The sequence below is a fragment of the Heloderma suspectum genome, chromosome 2 (assembly GCF_057233095.1).
Source record: "Heloderma suspectum isolate Gila_16-S chromosome 2, 16-S_ref, whole genome shotgun sequence".
Classification (NCBI taxonomy): Eukaryota; Metazoa; Chordata; class Lepidosauria; order Squamata; family Helodermatidae; genus Heloderma; species Heloderma suspectum.
Genome location: NC_139459.1, coordinates 327,849,834 through 327,871,734, shown reverse-complemented (window position 1 = coordinate 327,871,734; position 21,901 = coordinate 327,849,834). Strand labels below are relative to the sequence as shown.

General features: G+C 42.3%; 1 protein-coding gene across 2 annotated transcripts in view; it reads right to left on the bottom strand.

The window, feature by feature from the left end:
- Positions 1-21,901, bottom strand: part of LRIG1 (leucine rich repeats and immunoglobulin like domains 1) — a 179,586-nt gene that overhangs the window by 155,990 nt on the left and 1,695 nt on the right. The window lies entirely within an intron of this gene.

Genomic DNA, 21,901 nt, shown 5'->3' with positions numbered 1-21,901 from the left:
CCACAAATCGTGGGTTAATTAATGCCAAATGCCGCCATTATGTGAGAATCAGGTCATTCAGAATTGTTCATAGAGATGAGCACTGAGGCTGCTGGTTAAGTCTTCTAGCGATCTTCTCCTGCTGCCATACCCCTCCTGGAAGACTCCTTTTCAGAGGAGGAGCTAGAGCTCTCAGAGACAAACAACACTGACAAACAGCTCATGCCAGAAGACTAGGAGGAGCCTGGGCTCTTGGGAAATATGGCCCCGAGTCTATCCCTGCAAGACGAGGCAAATGCTGAGACAGGGGCCGAGCAACTTGCTAGCACCTAAGAGCAGTGGTGTCTGGAGGCAGGCCAGAACAACCCCTGTGAGATGGAGTGCCCATTTACAAAGGAAAGTTCCTCATGAGTAAAGGATTTCTCATGAGTAGGGCTCTCCTCTTGAGGACTTCTTCCAGAAGTCTCTGATGTGCTGCAGCAGAGTCCTGGGTACTCCTCTGGAAGCTCCAGTTTATGAGCTCTCAGTTGAGATCTGCTGATTGCTGGAACACCTATATTTCAGCTCTCAGTATCTTGAAACCTTCCTTTTCCTTGGAGTGATCTCTTATGCTGCTGAATCCTCATCTCTTGATAAGGGCCTGCTTTTGGACTGCCCTTTTCCCTGCACTGGTAATGCTGTGCTTTACTTACTGATTTTGCTAGGTGGACTTACCCCTAGTTTGCTCCAGGAGTGAGCTTGAACCAGCCAAAATAGGGCCCGGGGGGGGGGGGGAACCAGCCTGCATCTTCAAAAGCATCAGATGGACAAACATGGAACCCTCCTTGCTTACCAATGCTTATAACCTAGCTCCAAGTGGGGAGGGGGTCACCAGCCTCCTGAAGTTCCCCTGGGGACAACAACCAGCCAGTTGCTTTATTCAAGTGAAGGCATATCATGCAGTGATCAGGAAGAAAGGCAGCAGCACTGGCCCCTCCCCCAGCTTCCTGTCCCCAGGCTGGCTCCATCCTCAGTGTCCACACACTGAGCAGCCCTGATCCCTGTGTGACACCCCTTCACTTAGGTCAGGAGCAAAGGAAATTATAGGAGAACACCAGTCATATCCATCAGTGTCATTTCACAAGCACAAATGACGGCAAGCTAGCAGAAATCAAGTTCTGAACTATACATGGGGGGAAATCCAACTAAAGTTATGGTTGCACAACTGCTTCTAGATCTTCAGAAGTGCATTTGGTGGCAATGCAAAAGAGGGCTTCTCGGTGGCCACTCCCAGGCTGTGGAACTCCCTGCAAGGGAGGCTTGGTTTGCTCCCACTCTGCTGTCCTTCCACCAGCAGGCAGAGACCTTTTTGTTCAAGCAGGCCTTTGGTGTGCAAGTGGGCCTACTGGACTGGATATTGTTTTTCTTCTTTTATTGTTGTGCTTTTAACTGCACTTTAATATGCAAACTGTGCTTTTGCTTTATTATTGTTAAATCAAGTTTTATTTATGATTATGAACCTAAGATTATTATTTATTTGATTTGTACCCCCCAAGAAAAATGGCACTTGGGGCGGTTTACAAAGTGGTCCGCTAGCACTTGTGCAACAGGAAAAGGTAGCGGAGCTCTAATAGCACAGCAACTTCTTCCACTAATGGTACACTGGATTTTGGCCAAAGGAAGCTGCCTTATATCAAGTCAGGACACTGATTCATCGAGCTCAATATTGTTGACACTGACTGGAAGCAGCTCTCTAGGGCTTCAGCCAGAGATCTGTTCCCGCTCTACCTGAAGATGCCTGGGATTGAACCTGGGCCGTTCTGCATCTAAAGCCTGTGCTATACCACTGAGCCACAGCCCTTCTCAGTAAATGCTATATTAGGCATATTTTGAGCCAATTGCTGGTACAACCTCTATATGTTATATTATTAGAACCTTAGTCTCTAGCTGCTATTGGAACTATGTCATAGTATATGGAAACCTTGTCCATTATCACATTAAAAAGGTAAAGGTGTCCCCAACCAGTCCTGTCCGACTCTAGGGTGTGGTGCTCATCTCCATTTCTAAGCCGAAGAGCCAGCGCTGTCCGAAGACGCTTCCATGGTCATGTGGCCGGCGTGAACACCGAGGTGCATGGAACGCTGTTACCTTTCCTGCCGAAGCAGTACCTATTTATCTACTTGCAATTTCTTGCTTTCGAACTGCTAGGTTGGCAGGAGTTGGGACTGAAGATGGGAGCTCAATCCGTCACGCGGCACTCAGGTCTCGAACTGCTGTCCTGCCGACCTTCCGGTCTGCAGTTCAGCGTCTTAACCACTAAGCCACCACGGCCTCTATTATCTCATTAGTCCCAGATAACTAAGACACTGGCTATCCTAGGTAGCTAAAACACTAGCTATCCTAGGCTATCCATCTCTAAAAATGGAGCTCTGCTTCCCAGGATTACTCATTTTGCACTATAATGGCAGTTACTACAGGCAAGCAGCCTATGGGGCAACAACTTTCTACCCGTCAGTAACAGTGGCAAAGTGTCAGTGCAAAGGCTGTACCAGATGGAATAAGGTGGTGAGGGAAGGATGAATTTGCCCAAAATGTTTATTTTTAATACAGTAACAGCACATGTTCTTAAACATTCATGTATAGTTTTCATATAAAAGTACTGGCTAACACCTTTGAGAGGGAAGTATTATTTCTGCCTGCCAGGAAGTCATTTATTTTAACCTGGAAGCCCAGCCCAATTCTAAATAGGGTGGAATGAGCTGCAGTTACTGAGTGGGGAAGGAAAGGAAAGGCATTCTTCATATGCTCAGAGGCATTCATGTCATATACTTCCTCATGTATTACATGAGGCAATGAAAGGTGTATCTGGATTACTCTTTGTACATCCTGACTTACCATAAGCTGTGCATGGAAGTCTAAAACCACACGGATTGATAAGACTCAGTGTTGGAAGGGACTTTGGAGGACACCCAGTTCAACCCCTTGCTCGATCTGCAATATAGGATGCAGCTACAGCATCCTTGACAGATGGCTGCCCAGCCTCTGTTTACATCCAGCAAAGGTAAGCCTACCACCTCCCAAGGCAGTCTGTTACACTGTTGAACAGTGCTTACTATTAGGAGGTTTCTCCTAACGTTTAGCTGAAATTTGCTCCCCTGCAATTTCCACCCACTGGTTCTAGTCCTGCTCTCTAGAGCAGCAAAAACAAGTCTGCTCCAGCTTCTGCATGACAGCCCTTCAAGTATTTGAAGATAGCAATCATATCTCCCCTTAATCTTCTCCTTTCTAGGATAAACATACCCAGCTTTTGCAACTATTCCTCAAAGGACATGATTGTTTCCAGACTCCTCACCATCCTGGTCGCCCTCCTCTGGACGTGCTCCAGTTTGCTGACATCCTTCTTATAATGCAGCACCCAGAAGCAGACGCGGCTTCTGAGCTGATCCTGCCATTACCCCCGTGCCACTTAGGAACAGCCGCTGTTTCAAATGGCTTGAGAAATGTTCCAGCTTCACTTGAAGCTCCGCTGCCCTCTGCAGAGTTACGTTACGCAATAGCCAGGAGACAATTTCCACCCATACCACTCATGAAAACTTGCACGTGCGAAAAAAATTTAATCAATTTGACATCCATGGAAGTTGGGCTGGACGGCTTGGTTCATGTCATTTAGTGCTTTAGTTGTGTATTCTACAACAGCATGAAGGCAGTCCTCTGCTGGCCAATAAAATTAAGTGATCCAAGGCAAAACAAAGTCATGGAGGCTATGCAAGGCCAACCTTGGTACATTATGTTTCTGAACTACAGCTTCTAAATGAAGAGAACTGTGTGCCTTATTGTTGGACAACATCCATGTGTGCTTAAACTGTAGATATTAAGGCACAATCCAAAGGAAATCTGCTGTTTAATTTTATTTCCCCCATTCCCCCAAAAATGTAACTGCACTTGCTTATTTAAATCTTTTCTTCCTCTATCAGAGAACATCCTTCTATTGTTTTAAGATTGCCCAGATATGAATACCACAAACACATGACTAGCTACAAAGACAGAGTCTGGCAAAAGTTTCAAAGAATATTATGTGTTTTGCTTACAGTTTCTGGAATTTAACAACTCTTCCTGTATGGTCAGAACAAATGAAATACAAGTACTTGTCGAGTCAGAACCAATGGCTTTTAGCAACATTTAAAAAAAGATACTATGACACAGGCGGAATTTATATTGCTTTAGGCAGTGTTTGAATTGAGACCTGCTATCTTGCATAACTCCAAGAGAATAAGAGAGGTAAACATGATCCAAATTACTTGAGGAAGCCCTGATCAAAGCACTATCCTCTGGAGGAGAACAGCAAAATCATCACCAGAATGAAAGACTGGACCATAATAAAATAGTAACATAGGATGGCACAGATTATGGCATTTATAATAGCAAAAATCTACAAAACTGGATTTTGATAAAGCCATCTTACACCTTGCTATGCATACAGAAATTAACAAAAAAAAGCAATTATCTGTCAACAGCCAGTCACTTTTGAAATCTTGCAAGTAGGAAATCTGAGGTTTGTGAACTCTCATACTCCCTCCGACTTCTCATAGCATGTAAGTGGGAGAAAGGAATGCAGAAACACTAGCGTAGAATACAGATGTGACCATAGCCCTATTCAGACGTTCTGTTTTAGGGAATAATCAATACATCAGGGAGGAGAGCAAGAATGAACACGCTAGTTCCACACGCTGTCCTCTACATGTTGAGGGTGCACTTCTACAGCAGAGAGCCTTTTGTATCTGTGGAGGGCCCTCACATGATTTAGAAACCTAGAAAACTAGGATTCTAAATCGGAAGGCGAGCATACAGAGACATGAAAAGGCTCCCCACTGCCAACAGTCAATCTCAACCTATGGAGAGTGATGAGGACAGGGGACCAGAGCTAGCATATAGAATGCCTGAATAGGGCTCATATAACCACACATTCCACCACAAATCTGCACTTCATGGTGGCAAAATCTTGCTCATTACTTGTCATGATGACAGAAGCCCTTTCTTGTTTAAGGGGAAGCAGAGGCCTGCAGCAGTCCTCCAGTCCATATACTGGAGTTCAAAAACTGAAAGGACTCTTAGGAGCATAGGCTTCCATATATGCCCTGGAACCCTAATTGCAGGGGTGCCAGATCATGTGGACGTTTCCGCGTGAAGGCTTCCCCTCTCTAAATATCCATGCTCAATGTTCAGACATGGGAGGGAGGTGGAAGGTGTCAGGGCAGGGGCAGCAGCTCAACCCTACTTCCCTTGGATCATGTGGCAGAATCATACATAATAATGTGTGAAGCAGGTTATGGTTACCTGAACTAACAGACGTCAACCCACAGTAATTTGCTCATATGTATGGGCTTTGTAACCCCTCAGACCACTCTAATTTGTTCCATTCTCATCCTGCAACCTCTGCCCTGGTGGTTTTAAGTTGCTACAATTGGCAAGTAAAAGAGAAGAAAGCTGGTTATCTAAGGGACAGATATTAAGATGTGCAGGAGGGGGCCTTTTGAGGGCACTATTACCCATGGAGACCCATTTGTCAGGCATGCATGAAATGGATTTCTCCTGTATTGTTCCCAAATTCTTGAATGCACTCCCTCAAGAGCTATGATTGGTCCCACTCTGTTGGCTTTTAGAAAAGGTGTGAAGATGCATCTTTTTAATCTTGCCTTTTAAATTATGTAATTGTTTTAAAAACATTAGAACGTTAAGGGAGCAATTCTGGACATTGGATTGTTCTGTTTCTGCACTCCCAAGTCACAAACAGGGCTCCAACCTCAGAGCCCGGAAACCGTGCTCCCTGCCATCTCCCTCTCACAGCCAGCATGGTTCTGGCTACATCTCCACTCCACTCAGACTGGGAGACAGGAAAAGGGGGGCGTTCCCAGGGGTGGGGCAGGGAGGAGACTGGAGCAGCAGCCATACAATGTTTCCTACGGCTACCCCAGCCTCCTCCTCTCCCCCTCCACAGCGCTGCTGCTAGATGGGCGAAATTGCCCATCTAGCAGAAATGCAGGGTGGCTGCAGAGTGGAGGCAAAGATCATCTCCACACTCCAGCCACCCCACACTGGATACTTGGCAGCCTCCAAGTTCGGAGCCTGCCAACTATCTTCATGGGATTGTGCCCTATATGTTCTTTTCATAGTTTAAGGTGTTGCTGTTGTTATTATCATTATCCATTGCTGTGCACCACCTTGATGGCTTTTTAGCAAATACGGCAGCATATAAACGTTAAAATAAATCAATGGAAGTCAGCCATGCATGCATCCCACTAAGTTTATTCAAGTTTCTGTTTTGGAATGATAAATTTAGAGATAATGTTCACTTGTTTTCACTGATCTGAATTTTTGTTGTTGAAAGATATGTACACATGTATTGGGTGAGTCTTTATGTTGATTTTTAAATTTTATTTTATATGATTAAATACAGACCAAAAAAAGGAACTTTAAAATGCAATCCTATGCATCTTTACACAGAAAAATTGATACCACTCCCAGCATTCCCCGAACAACATGGCTGTCTGGAGTTGTAAGACTTTTTTCTATCTAAACATTTATAGGATTGCGCTCCAAGTCTTATTTTGTTGCACTTTATATATCAAAGGGTTACACCCATATATTGGTAGCTTACGCTTTTAAAAAAATGACAATAGTGATAGAAATGGAGAAAAATAACTAAAATTAGAACAAAAACATGGGAAGCTTTGAAAAACAACAACACAGTGGCATCCCTTGGGTGGTGGAAAACTAATTGGGAAGAAATTTTTAATTGTGCACCCAGACTCAGTCACGCATCCCAGAAAGGATACTACAGGGCTTGAGAAGATAATGTTAAAGCATCCTTTCTGCAAAGGTTTGCAAAATTGGTATTTCAGGATATTTGGTGAATCAGCCTATTTGATTCACCAAAACAACTGCTAACATCCATCACTTACTGCTGCCACCACTTCCCTAGATGTGGGAACAGCAATGACTCAAAAAAAGGTTTTGTTGTTTATTCGTTCAGTCACTTCCGACTCTTTGTGACTTCATGGACCAGCCCACGCCAGAGCTTCCTGTCGGCCATCACCACCCCCAGCTCCCCCAAGGTCGAGTCCGTCACCTCCAGAATCATGAAAATAATGATGTGAGCCCAATAGTGGAGTGAACTAAAGCATATTTAGAGTTATTCTTTATCAAACATCCAATTTTCAAAGAGAATGGCAAACGATTTTTGAAACTCAACTATGGTGTTTTGAAAGCAGTTTGTGATATTGCATTGGGGATATTGCATTAAATGGTCAAAGTAAGAGTAGTCAAAGAATTCCACTGGGCTAATACAAGCTCCTTGCGTGGGCCTACGCAGCTCTTTGGACCCCAGCAACAGTGTGTTGCTCATATACTCTCATGCTGATGGAAGAGTTCTCCACAATGCAAACACTTATGTACGTAGAAGAATAGAGAAACAGGTAGAGCTCATGCTCTGAATGCAGAAGGTCACCGGTTCCATCTTAGTATCTTCTGGTAGGGTTGGAAATATTCCTGCCTTAAACCCTGGGAAGCTGCTGCCAGGCAATGTCAACTTTACTGGGCTAGATGAACCCCTCTACTCAGCACTGGTTAGGCCTCATCTGGAGTACTGTGTCCAGTTCTAGACACCACACTTTAAGAAGGATGCAGACAAACTGGAGAGGGTTCAGAGGAGGGCAACAAAGATGATCAGGGGACTGGAAACAAAGCCCTGTGAAGACAGACTGAAAGAACTGGGCATGTTTAGCTTTGAGAAGAGAAGACTGAAGGGAGATATGATAGCACTCTTTAAGTACTTGAAAGGTTGTCACAGAGAGGAAGGCCAGGATCTCTTCTCGATCATGCCAGAGTGCAGGACACGGAATAATGGGCTCAAGTCACAGGAAGCCAGATTCCGGCTGAACATCAGGAAAAACTTCCTGACTGTTAGAGCAATACGACAATGGAACCAATTCCCTAGGGAGGTGGTGGGCTCTCCCACACTGGAGGCGTTCAAGATGAGGCTGGACAGCCATCTGTCAGGGATGCTTTGACTTGGATTCCTGCATTGAGCAGGGGGTTGGACTCGATGGTCTTATAGGCCCCCTTCCAACCCTACTATTCTATTATTCTGGCTCAGTATAAGGAAGGTTCCTTATTAGAAATGTTCCTAATTTTATTATCTCACTTATTATGGCAAGGGGACAAGTTCAGGTGCGAAGGTGGACAAAACTCAATTTGCAAGACCATGAAGAAGGGATGGGAGGCCATGCTCAACCTTAATTGACTTGAATTCAGTACTGCACACATTCTTCAATCTGCCTGCAAACTTCACTGGATACAAGTTCATCAAATCAAGTGCAATTTGCAAGGTTCACAATAGATCCTTATTCTGTTTTGTTTTAAGCAAGGATGATCAACACAGTTCGAAAGTTCTTTGCAAATGAACAGTTTAAAATTTACACAGCTGACTACAGCCTCAAGGGACCTATACACATAGATACCAGGTATTTTTAATCAGCCTACAATACCAACCCAATGCTCCCACCCCGCCTCCCAGTAGATTCAGTCATTTATTCCCACCAACAAAAAAAGTCAGGCCATTTAAAAGTAAAGTTGTGCAAGACAAGTCAGCTTTCAGTGGTTCAGACCATCTGGGCTGCACACTAAATTCCACCCAACGCCAGTTTTCTTCTATTTTTCCTGAGCTGGCCAATGAAACCAGCTTCTCATACACATACGAGAAGGATGAAGCAGCAGTGTTTGGACAACTGGAAGACATTTGAGGGGTTATATTTCACAGGGCCTCCAACCAGGCTAGTTTCCTATGATATCCATTTTATTATCCCTGATAGCATTTGCAGGCCAGCAGCTCCCTAATCTGTTATATCTTCCACTGCCTCTTCTCTGCGGCAGGAAACTAAGAGGGGTGAATCTGACTGTCCATGCAACTGCCACCCTGGAATGCTAAACAAGCAAAAGGGAAAAGACGCTGAGCATCTTTACTAACAGGAACAGGTATAGTTGCACCAAGAGTGAGAATTGCAAAAGGCTAGACCTTTTTTTTTTAATCCCCAATTTAAAAACACAAAAACTACCACTCCAGCTCTGTAATACCACAAAACCAGATACCTTAAATATAACCCACCTGCATCTAAAAACCTCTATCAAAAGGGATCATAGCAATGAAAATAGAAGAGCAATTTCATTGCTCTCATTTATCCCCACAAGCCTGTGATGTTGGGTCATAAATAGCCACATTAATATCCTGTGGGGAATCGAGGAAAATTTACTTTCTTACATTTCTAGCCCACCCATTCTCCAAGGAGTTTGGACTGGTATTGTGACTGCTATCCTATCTCATGCTAACAAGCCTAGGCTAAGAGATAGCGCCTGGCCCAAGGAGACTTGGTCATGCTTACACTTCTCTAGGTTTCAATAAGCAAGCCCATGGTTAAAACCAATTTGAACCCAGTCCCTGTTCTCTCCAGGCCAAGTGCAATGCCGTAGCCAGTGGATCTGTTTGATCTTTTCATGTAATCCAACAGAATGCTCAAATGGAACAAATTCAGCACCATGCTCAGTTATCACTACTATGTCTTGCACTGGGGTGAAATGCTTGGGGCAGGAACAGTTCTTCAATGCGCTTGGGCAGGGCATAACTACAACGAAGCACATGACCATAGAGAAATATCATTTGCAGTGGAATAACTCAAGGCACATTAACAATTCATAATGGATCCACTTCTCGCTATCACTGAACTGTATGTTTCTTTAGCACTGAAACTATTTGCATTTTATCTGAAGAAGCTTATTAAAGAACAGGCCCATTGGCTCACCATGCACGATTTTCACTACACAACTGCATTTAGAAGTGTTGGCTACACTCTTCCAATACAGATTTTCCTACACTTAACAAGGATTGCAACTATTACATTATGCACATTACGACTTGCCCTATTTTCTCTACCTATGCAAGTTGTAGATAGGGATAGATCTGTGCCAATAACACAAAAAAGCTTGGTGATAAAACCCAGACAGCAATATCCAATACCATGGCGGTGCTCCCTTTTGCCCCACTGAGCCAGTGAGACCCACCGCTTGCATAACGGGGAACTAGCGGTTCAAAATGTAACCCCGCAAACAAGCAGAAATACTTGTTTCCTGATTGGAACAAGTCAGCGAAGCTTCCTTCTGCAAACTTCGCTGAAGAAACTCTTTTCCACTCATTTCAGGTTGCTTTTGGAAATGCTAGCTCCTCATTGTGCTAGTGGGGGGGGGATGTGTCCCCACTGGTGAGTGGGCAGGCTTAAATACTGCCCAAATAATGTACAAGTTTAGCAGTATACAGAAGCAACTGTCATGTATTCTAGTTCCACAATCTCCCCACCCCCACATATTCCCACTTTAGAAGGCCAACTTTAAGCCCCCACTCCATTAGTTGTTGCTATTGCTTCACAAATCCACCCCCCCCCCCGCCAAATGTGGTCCATGCAGATATTCCAAGCAACCTGACCACAATAGTCCCCAGGAGACAAACGCTGTTGCATTTATCTTAATCAAGTCTCCACAGAAACTGTGAGAATGCTGGGTTAAGAGGTGCTTTTCAGAAAGGAACTCTTAGTACATTCACATAGCCAAGATCTTCACACAGTGATTGCAATTATTGTTTTAGCTTTTACAATTTGACAGCAGCAGTCATCAATGAGTAACGTTCATCCCTTGCTACCCTTGCCTCTGGCAGTCCCACCTTCTCTGCTGATTGTTACTCTTCATTCTCCCTCTGTTATCTTTCCCCACTGCCAAATTTTAGATTCCAAACCAGCTTTCCCCAATCTGGTCAAAGGCCATGCCATCTGGGAATGATGACAGTTGTAGCCTAACGCAGCTGAAAGCACCAGGGTGGGGAAGGCTCCTTTAAACCCTTTGAGGCAGAGACCCATGCCATCCCCCTCTTGTATCACTTATATTCAAGCTTATCATTCCACTATACTATGAATCTGCTCTTTAAAAAGGAGAAAATAGTGCCCCATAACAATGCTAATTGCTAAAGAGGTGGGAGGCCTTGCATCTTTCTGTCATAGACCTTATTTGCACAATTTTTGGCCACATAATGAGAAGACAGGACACCCTGGAGAAGATGCTGATGCTAGGGAAAGTGGAAGGCAAAAGGAAGAGGGGCCGACCAAGGGCAAGATGGATGGATGATATTCTGGAGGTGATGGACTCAACCTTGGGGGAGCTGGGGGTGGCGATGGCCGACAGGAAGCTCTGGCATGGGCTGGTCCATGAAGTCACGAACAGTCGGAAACGACTGAACGAATAAACAACAACAACACTGGTAGTGGTTCCCAGTATTGTCAATGCCATTTCAAAGTATTGTTCCGTGACTGAGCACTGTGTATGTGAGCGTATTCTCATTAACCAAAAGGTAGCCACATACCAATGCTAGCAAATAGCGCCTTATGCACTATTGTCAGTACTGTTACATCATAACTAATATTTCTATAAAGGAAGGCTTCCAATAGGAAATGCTTTCAGTTCTCACTGGTACTCATCTGTCCTAAAGCATCCCATGCAACTCCTCAACTGAAGAGGATACCCATCATCTTCATTACCATAGTTTATTTATTTGAAATTATTTTTAGACAGCCTTTAAGGGTGGAACCTTCCCCTAAGAGGAAATCTCCTGCAGGTTTTCAGAGGTTGAGCTATAACCTTTGCAATGCTCGCATGTTCTCTGGAGACCCTCTCCAGAGGTAACACAAAGGACTGCTTTTGCATAGCAGAGTTCAAGTGACCTATTTAAGCTTTTTAAGAATCAGCATTACCAATACTGTATCAGTTTTGTTTAGAATTCTACAGCCTGCTTTATCCCTAATATGCCCAGGGAAAAAAAAGACCTACTTATCAGTTCCTTATCTCATTAATCCCCATAGTAGCATTGGGGGTGGGTTGCATTATCCTATTTTGCAAGTGATGGTTGAAGCAGGGAAGTTACCTAGCCAACCCCTGGACTCCAGAGCAAAGGATGAAGAAGCACATGACAAAGCAATAGCCTTTAACTTTTCCACACTCAGGAGCAACCTTTAGCCCAGTTTTGCATATGCTCAGAAGATACTATCCTGCAAAAGTTTTTACTAGCCCAGTTGCCAACTCATATCTGGAACTAATCTGTAGGCTAAAAGTATTAACAGACAACTTTTGAAAAGATTTCCTGCCCGGTCTCCTGGAAGCCATTCTTGCCACAGGCGACAAACAAGTGGCTGTTTGCAATTGTGCTTCAACCCCATCTTGCAATATGGGACTCCGTTTTTAATCCCCCACACACACATCTTTACCTGTTTGTCTCTCTCTCTGCCATTTTCCTTCACTCCAAAAAGTAGCTGTGGTACATATGTGACCAACTTTAGGTCAGGGTGGAATCCAATACCTGGAGACCAATTTTTTTTCCTTTTTTTTTTTTTTAAAGGACAACAGCAAAAAACAACAACCTGAAATAAAGACCAAAACTAGGGCTTAGCATTCACAGTTTCTCCATCTTTTAACGAACCCTTGGGATCCTAGTTTGCTGCAGAAGCAATTGATCTTAAGAGACCTCTCAGGACCATCCAAAACAGAATTCTCACATTTCCTTCCTTGGAGTCTGATCAGCTTTGTACAGCAGATACTTCTAAGCATATTTGTTCAAGCTTACAGTTTTGGGTGCAAGGACATTCAGTTGCGATAAAAAAATATTGCAACTTTTTAAAAATCCCCTTCTCAGCAGCACTGAACATTTCCACATGCTGAAACTAACACATTTAAAAGAACAAAGATACATGGGTTGTGTTTGTATGTGCGAGAACAATTCATTTCTCCATGCCTACTGGGACGGTTGTTTTCCTGTCCTAGAAATGTGTCCTTCAACCCTACTGCTCCTCCCCCAACTCTCTATCATGCAGGCCCATTTATTCTCTACCTTTCAAACTTCTCCCTTTTGTAAGTGGTTCTGAATATTAACACTATCTATTGAGCTGTGGCTCCCATTGTATGTGGCCCTTGCGTTTCAAATTGCATTCACTGTGAGGAGGAAAAGCGAGCGAGATTAAAGGCCACAAACAAGTTTCCCAAGAGGAAGAGAGGTCCTGAGGATTTTGCTCTGGGGTCCTGAAGTCCTTTAGTTTGAATGACACTTCAGAAGGCACCAACAAGAGCTAGGCAAAGTGCACCATTAATTGAGACATAAGTAACTATCCTTTCAAAATTGCTGATAATCTATAGCAATGAGCACTGGCATTCTAGCAGAGCCTTTCAAAACTCCCCTGTATCCCATCTGACTGGACAGGCCCAGCCTATGTCCCAAAAGCGTCTCTACAACAGCAAGGGACTCATTAAACCATGGTCTCTGGGGAACAGGGAAAGCTAACCAAAGCATGCCAAAACCTGTGAATGGTTTTGAAGGGAAAGGACAAAGCACACATACACTGGAATGACAAGCAAGGCTGCTAATTAAAACAAAAGTTGCTGTTCTAAATGTGCCTTAGTACTGCTAAAGGACATATGCATTGATGCCGGTAGAAAAAGCTTTCAGCCCTTAGAGTTATAAGGAAGTTGAATCTGTAACAAATACAGTTTCAAATCTAACTTTGTACAAAACTAATAAAAATGCACTGGTCATGGTGCGTAATTAACAGATCAATAACCTGGAAGGCATTTGTATGTAAATGTTTCAGGAATTTCCCCCAAAGGCAACCAGTTTGAGAGTACTCTGCACTTAAACCTTCTCAGTTGTGTTCACTGGTTCCCTCCCACCCTCCCAATCCCCAGCAGATGTCAACAAGTGTCACAAATTATCACTACAAAACTTGGAGAAGTTACCGGCTGCGTAATCAGGATTGAATTACTGTGGAAGGAAAGTTAAAATGGCACAGTATAGGACCGCTCCTAAAACAGAGATAAACAAGTTTTGCAGAGGGCAAAAAGCTCACACAGAGGACAAAAATAAAGACTTGAAAATGCTACGACTTCAAATTTGTGCTCTGTATATTTTGACTGACACAAAATGTGGATGCAAGAATGGTGTGTGTCAGGTACAATTTGGATACCATAAAAGGGATACAGTTTAGTATAGTTTACTTATCAGCATTTCCATTCAAATAATAGTGACATGTATACCTATTATTATGCATGCTGTTGAGTCACAGCTGCACGCTTAAACTGTAATCAAAACCAGACATCCTAGGAACAAGTATAATATAACTTACACAAGTTACTGATGTATTCTTGTTTAATTAAACTCAGTCTCTGAAAGATCTGCAAGCTGCAATCTATACACACTTACCTGGGAGTTAGTCCTACTGAACTCAGTGGGGCTTACTTTTGAGTAAACATGTACAGCAACCTGGTGCCTTCCAAACGTTTTGGACTTCAACTCCTATCAGCCCCAGCCAGCATAGCCAATGATCAGGAATTCTGGGAGTTGTAGCCCAAAACATCTAGAGGACTGGGAAAGACAAACATACAGAATTGCACTGGCAGTGTCCCATTTTCACCACAATGTCAGAAAATTGAGGAGTTGCAGAAATGTAAGAGTAAAAATGTCTCAGCACTTTCACATACTCCCCTGCTTCTTAAATTTGGGGTATTTCTAACTTCACTCCTAGAACAAAGGATGTTAGAAGATGACAGGTAGTAATCCATTTTAAAAGGCTCCTGGGTTCTCAAAATTAACATGATAGCACTTTCATGTACTGCTTAGCGGTTACACCAATATACATGCCTGTCACTGTAAATCAAGGCGAAAACTCCATTCAAGATTCCCTGAATGTAGCTTAGGGAAAGCTCTCATTCTCTAAGGCTCAGGGGGAAATTTAAGGTCCCTGACTTCAAGAGAAGCCTATGAAATATACACCCTGTTGAACCAATAGCAACAGTCCATTTATATGGGCAAGCCCATAACTCACACAATAAGCCCGCTACACAGATTCAGACATGTTCAAAAAATGAGAAGTTATTCACATGGGAGCCATTCACACAAACAGTTCCGAATGTGTGTGGGAGGTGGGGAAGCAGGGAGAGAATCACACGTTGTGAAATCCTGCAGAACTTACTTCCTCAAAAGGAGGTGTCCGAATCGGCCCTCTTGGATGCCACAATCCTTAGAAAATGTACAAGGAAGTAAGCCTCACTGAACTCGGTGGAGCTTGTCTCTGAGTAAACATGCTTAGGACCAGGCATGTGGGTGGGAAAAGTTGGGCAGGGAGTCACAGAGCTTGACGGTTCCTTTAGATGGCAAACAGTACAAATTAGGAAGCATATACGGCTACATTTCCTAACAGGAGCAGACCAAGATGATGTGGAAAAGCAGAGAGCAGGACAGTAGCTTCAGAGAGCTTGCTGTGTACAGGACAGGCGTCTCAATGCTAAAACTAAAAGAGGCGGGACATGTTTTCAGAAGGAAGCATGGGGGGGAGGGGAGGGGGTGGAACAGGAATCCTTATGCTCTCCTCAGTCCTGCTGAGCTAAACAATCCAGCCTTTGGAGATTACAGCATATTCTCCGTTCCATTCCATTTGTTCAGCGACAGGATTTAGGGGTATGAAGCCATAATTGCCAAGCTTGAGTGAGCGGCTTGCCCTCGCTTCCACCCACAAGCACATCAGTGTGCACGCACACCCACAGGCTTGCTTCCTTGCTGGGGCCAGCTTTGGCATTCTGATTTTCTTTTCTTTTTTTAAAGACATTTCCTATTTTAAAGCTTGTAAAAAGGTATCTCAAAACTGCCTACCCAAGCACCCCCTGCGAGCACCAGTATCCTATGGAACTAAGCTAAATACTAAGAAGTTGGTTAGCCACTCTGGGAGCCTTTTTGGCTAAAGAGTGGGGCATAAATACTGTAAATAAATACATTTTTAAAGTGTTAAACGAGCTTTCCCATCTTCAATATGTCCTGCCCTGCTAAGGAGACTCACTTCCAAGTGAGCGTGCATAGGACTGGAGCCGAAGGATGCCGTAATCTGAGAGCAGGTGACTGGATAGCCCAACAGAGCTCTGAAATAGAGCAGGCTGGAAAGAGCCATATCCCAGTGTTTGTCCCCAGAATCTGGTAACCATAAAAATGAAGCCTCCATGTTCAGACAACGCATAATCTGATAACTGGTGCACAGTTATGAATAGCCCTCCCCCAAACCGCATGAATTTCTCTAACTTTAGTACTGTATTTGTAGGGTACATCCTAACTACCAACAGACCAGCTTCAAAATATTGTCCCACTAGTCCATCCCCCATTTCTGTTTAATTTCATTTTTTAGGGACAAAGTTAATATTTCTACTAACTTTGCATGTTAAGTGAGCAAGAAAATAGATGGAAAAGGGGTTTCTGGTTTTAAAAATGCAGTCAGGTAGAGGGCTGTATCTGTGATTGCCATTTTGATGTTCGCCACGATTTGCACCTGGCCTCTCTATAGGCAACAAGCATTTTGTTTCCTACATGCTGCAGTCAAATTTTACACTGCGGATAATGTTCTAATGCAAACACACTTCAGCCGTTTTATATCTTTTGATGTGTATCTTAGCTTCAAAGGCAGGCACCAAGAAAGAAAGTGGGGGGAGGGAAACCCCAAATGGCTGGCTAGGTTTAGAGCCTCTTTTACCTTGCCAAACACACACACACACACACACACACACACAGCCCCTTCTTCCCTAGCCACACACGCTGATGCTCAGTTTCAGAACTGCATGGAGTGTGAGTGCAAAGCAAGTTACTCAGAGAGTAGTTGAAAGTTCAAATAGTCTTATGTAATCTTTCTTACCCACTGTACAGAAAGAGTACACAGTCCTTTCACATATACTAAGTCCCATCTCCCAGTGGACTCTCTTTAAAAAGAACATTTCCCCATGCACATTAGCTAGACATTACATTATAATCCTTTTTTCTTCCAGATCAATATGTACTTCTAATAAAGGGTTTTGTTTTTTTAAAAAAGTAATCCTTTAAACTGTCTAGGAGGTCTTGGCAACAACACAAGCAAGCAAGTTCATAAGACACAATGCTAGCACTGAAAGCATTTGCTAGTATTTACAAAACATAAAAATGCCCAAGTTAATTCTGTAGCTGTCACAAGACTTCAGTGAGAATATGTGTTTCAAGTATTATTAGCAGTCTTCCAGGGACAATATGCGTTGTATTTTTTTATCTACATTTATAGGAAATTTTATACTGCTGATATGTATCTCAACCTGTTGCAATAGAAGGCAGGGTGGGTCAGAAATTCAGCAAATCAATAAAGCCTAGACTTCATAAGTCAGTTCCAGGGACTTCAGTGGGGTTGCTCCCCAGTAAGCATACTTATGATTGTACAGCAAGCAGTGTTTAAGTTTTCAAGTAGAGCAAGGGCAGACCTTCTTAAAGTTAACAAGCGCTTGCTAAAAAGCACTGCTCCTCTCCTCCAATCCAAGTGCGCCAGGAGGTGGAATGGAAGCCTTGATTCTCCACCTGAACATTATCCCAGTGAGCTGTGTACCTCCCCACACACATGATGGCTGAAGCCACTAGACCAACAGAATAACTCTAGACTGGTTCTTTAAAAGTTTTCCTAGGACTCTTTAAAGTGCATCATCATCTCTTTCTATCAATCTACTTCACCTAAAGTAAGCTTTCCTGCATATAGGCTGTGATTACACCACCCAAGGACAGACATGGTATATTCGACATACGATTCAGCATTCAAAGCTTCAAAATTTTTATTAAAACTATTCTAGCCTTATAGCTGCAGAGATAAGCTTTAACAAAATCTATGCAATGCCAAAAGACGTCTCAGAAGCTAAATCTGGAGGAGGGGGAACCGTGGGGGGGGGGACACAGTACGATTTTGGGGGGCGGGGGAATCAGTGTCCTCTGTAGTTCTTTTGCCAATCCCCATGATTAAAAGAAGCGGAATAGAAGTTCCACAAAATAAGCAAATATTCACAGAATTCAGCATTTGGTTTTGTTTTTCTTCCTAAGTCAGAATAAACAAAGCTCTGCCTAGAACCTGGGAAAGTTATCTTTGTTTCATTTAAGGCCTGTTCCAAGTTAATGCTTTGCACCCCTGGTATGGCTCTGGGAGGGACCAAATCCCACATCTGCAAAAACATCATACTGGAATGTATACTTCATACAAATTGCTCAGTAACAACGTTCTGAACATAAACCTGGATTCATAGTGATTTGGTCACCTTTGCACAGTGGCTAAAGCATTCCTAGGAGAACAAGGTTCAAATCCCCTACTCAAAGGCAAGGCTCACTGCTTGGCCTTCAGAAATGTCCTATTTCTCAGCCAAATCTCCGTGGGCTCTAACAAATATGAAAGGCGATGATGATATATTGTGGTCTGCAATGGCAAGGGAGAAAATAAAGTTCACCAAAAAATATTTTTGCCAGAACATTACATCTATGCAATTAACAAGACGTATTGCAAAATCTATCTCAGACACAAAACCACTGGCAGTGCCTAGCTTTTAAAAAAATGGGAAGCTATTTAAAATTGTTTATCAACTTGGAAATAAGACATGCATTGTTCCAATTTACACAAGTTTTCTTTCATCTTCCATTCCAGCTTAGACTCAAAAAAGGGTGTGTGTTTATTTTAATCTTATATGGAACAGGCTGTTGATGGAAAATCATCGCAAAAATTAAAAGGTCCCAGGGTAGAGAGAAGAGAATTCAAATACATTTATTGATTTACAAGAAGCAGGAATAATGTGGTCACTTCTAGTTAATGTACTTGAGTATTTCCCTTGTGTATTCAAATGCAATTCAATTTTAAGTATGAAGGTTTAAAACAGGCAACATGATTCTAACACATAATTCAGAAAAATCAGCTGATACCCATTTTATAATGTCATGATATTAGGCAAGACCACAAAATTACTCTCTCTACTGGAGATTTCCAGGAACAAAACTAGCATTAATACAGCCACAAATCCAAAGGATTTAGATCACATACAATTATTCGAAGGAAAAACAAAATCCTGTGATACCTTGAAGATCCAACACATTTTGTGGGCTAGAGCCCACTTTATCAAATGCATAGGAGGTGTTTCTAGGACTCCTTCAGCTCAAAAAAGTTCATGCACCAATTACTGTGTTAGCCTTCCAGGTGTTGTACGATTCTTAACTGGTATTGCTATAATAGTTTATAGACAGTACTGTGGACCCCTATTGGAGCTTTACCTCATAGAAATGCCCTCCACACATTACAATAATTATAACTAGCATTCAAGTAAACACACAAGATTTAACACCATTGGTGATCTATCACTAGCACTGTAATTACTGTCAAAACACAGTTGGTTTATATTGAAGAGCAATAACATGTCATCTAGATGTCCTCACATTGTAGTATTAGCTCTGAATTATTAAGCTTCTTAAATGGTGCACATGTACAGTGAAAGAGAAGAGTGCAGGTTTAGAGATGGGAAATCTTTAAACAAAAGTTTAGCGGAACGTAAGAATTAGCAGAAGTAACTTGCAGAACCGTGGCAGCAGTGTTCTTCCAGCCTAGTTTAAACATACAATATATTCCATAAGAACTGTATTCCAGACTTTTATATGTCTGTAAGGCACAGTGGTAAATAACTCTTGAGATAGTGATATAATTATTGTGGTGGTAAAGAAATTATACCCTAGAGACTGGAAACTCAATTATAATGACATCAACCTGAATAAAAAATTCACACTGACACAGCATTCATGGTGGGTATAAAAATCAAACTGCATTAATTCAGTTTCTCTCTCCCTCCACACATTCATGTAAGAGGAATTTAGCCTACACTGCACAGTGGTATATATAAAATAAACAGAACAGCAAACTAACAAGTGCAGAATTCTATTCAAGAATTTGAATGGAATATAGAAATGTTAATATTTTAACCACCAATCCCTTTACACACAATTCTTTGGCATATTTTCAGCTCTATTTAGGTATCGGACTCTCAGTGGCAGAACCTCTTATTTTGATTTTTCAAAGTGGCATGCAGTCTGAAATATTTGGGTACACAATACATGTACACATATGTTTAGGCTAATCTGCAATGTGGTGGGCCAAATAAAGTGATTTTGTCCAAGTTCTTCTCCTTAGATTGCCTGCATGTTTAATGCTAGATTTAAATACACTCTATTCTGTTACGTTAATGCTGACATTTCTCAAGTTACAGCATATGTTAAACTGCTCTAAAATCTTTAAGTAAAACACCACACTCAATTTATGTATTCTTTCAACTCAAGTAGCTCTTTGCTAAAAGCCTTTTGCCTTGAGTAGGCTCCAGTTATTGGAATAATGCAGTATAGAAAAATCAGTTTTCCAGGTACAATGTTTTAAAGAATAAATCTAACTTGTGATAACCTAAGATGGCTATAGATAGTCAGGTTGTATGACCAGAACTTATTCACAGGTAATCTTTAATACTCTTTACCTTCTGACTGAATAAAGCATGAGAATATTATTAGATTTCATTTCACACCACAGGCTGCAGGCCAAAGCACACTTTCTTCCAAGTAAATATTAGAGTCAAAGGAAAATAATTAAATGTGAGTGTTATGGGAATCTTGAATGCAAAAGTTAGTGAATATCACAGCAACCACAGGTTCATTTATCTACATTTTAATACTTTAACCTCAAGTTGCTCACATGGGCCCTAATTCTGAAAACAACATAAATTAAGCATTTTTAATAGGAAGATTGAGTGTCTCACAGAATTATTCTAACAGATAACAAGGGCCCACTATGCAGCAGCCCAAGGGGAGGCATTTGGCCTACATCTGCAAACCATTTGCCTTTTTCCCCCTCAAAAAAAATCATCTTAGTTTTCCCCACTACAGAGTGCAGCTATTAGTTCCTTAAAAAACACAAGGAAGAGGGTCAAACAAGTAGTAAGATTATTCTTTGTCCCAAAGAGGCAAACAGCAACCTTTTATTCACAGCCCCTCCAACTTTCACCACTGAATTAGACGTGAAACTTGAGATATGTAATCTCACACAGAGCTTGGAGGAAAAAGTCTAAGAGCCAGTTCTGAATATCTGTAAAAAAGTATGGGCCATTTTTAGAAATGTGTATCTTAAACCGGGGGGGGGGGGGGGGGTTATATCACACAAAACTCTCACCAAGACACCACAACAGCTGTTTACATAGTGCTTAGTATATGATAACGAAAATGCACTGTTCTTGCATTACCTCTGTAAGAATCACTTTGCAATCCCTAACTTCCTGATCTTGCGCATAGGATTCTTAACAGTCCTGATAGTTTACAACAAGAGGTCTTTCTGGGATTTAAACGTGGGCTATAATGACACATAGAAAGAGAGACTATAAACTGATTTTTCACAGTTTATGACAAGTTTAATTGTCTTACGGGTGTGATAGGAAAATGCAAAAAAGGATTTATGAAAATCTTCCACCTGTCAGCCACCTTTAAAATGCTCAACTCAACGACTAATCTGATTATTAGGTTCTTTTGGATTGATGGTCCTCCCATGCTACAAAGAAGTCTTATAGCACTATAGTCTAAGGATCCAAGGATCTTGCAAAATACATACATGGCAATAAACCCAACACAGACCGCTCATGTACCTGACTGAGTGTGCATGTGTTTCAAAAACAAACAAACCCTGAAACCCTCTTTCCCACAACTGTGCAATATACTCAGTTTAGAACATTGCCAGCAACTTCAGTTTGCTGAACTTCCACAATTTTAAAAACATTGCAAGTTTGCGGACTGGGGCCCAGAGAAGTGAGTCGGTTTAGAAGGAACACAGGCCCCACTGGCTGGATGGCAGAATTCCCATAAAAGCCCACATGCACATACACCTTAATGATCAGGATGTGATGCTTTCCCTTTAAAAGGCTGAACATCTCGTTCTGCTGAACATCTCTAACTACAGGGGGAATGAGCAGCCTCTATTCCCACTGG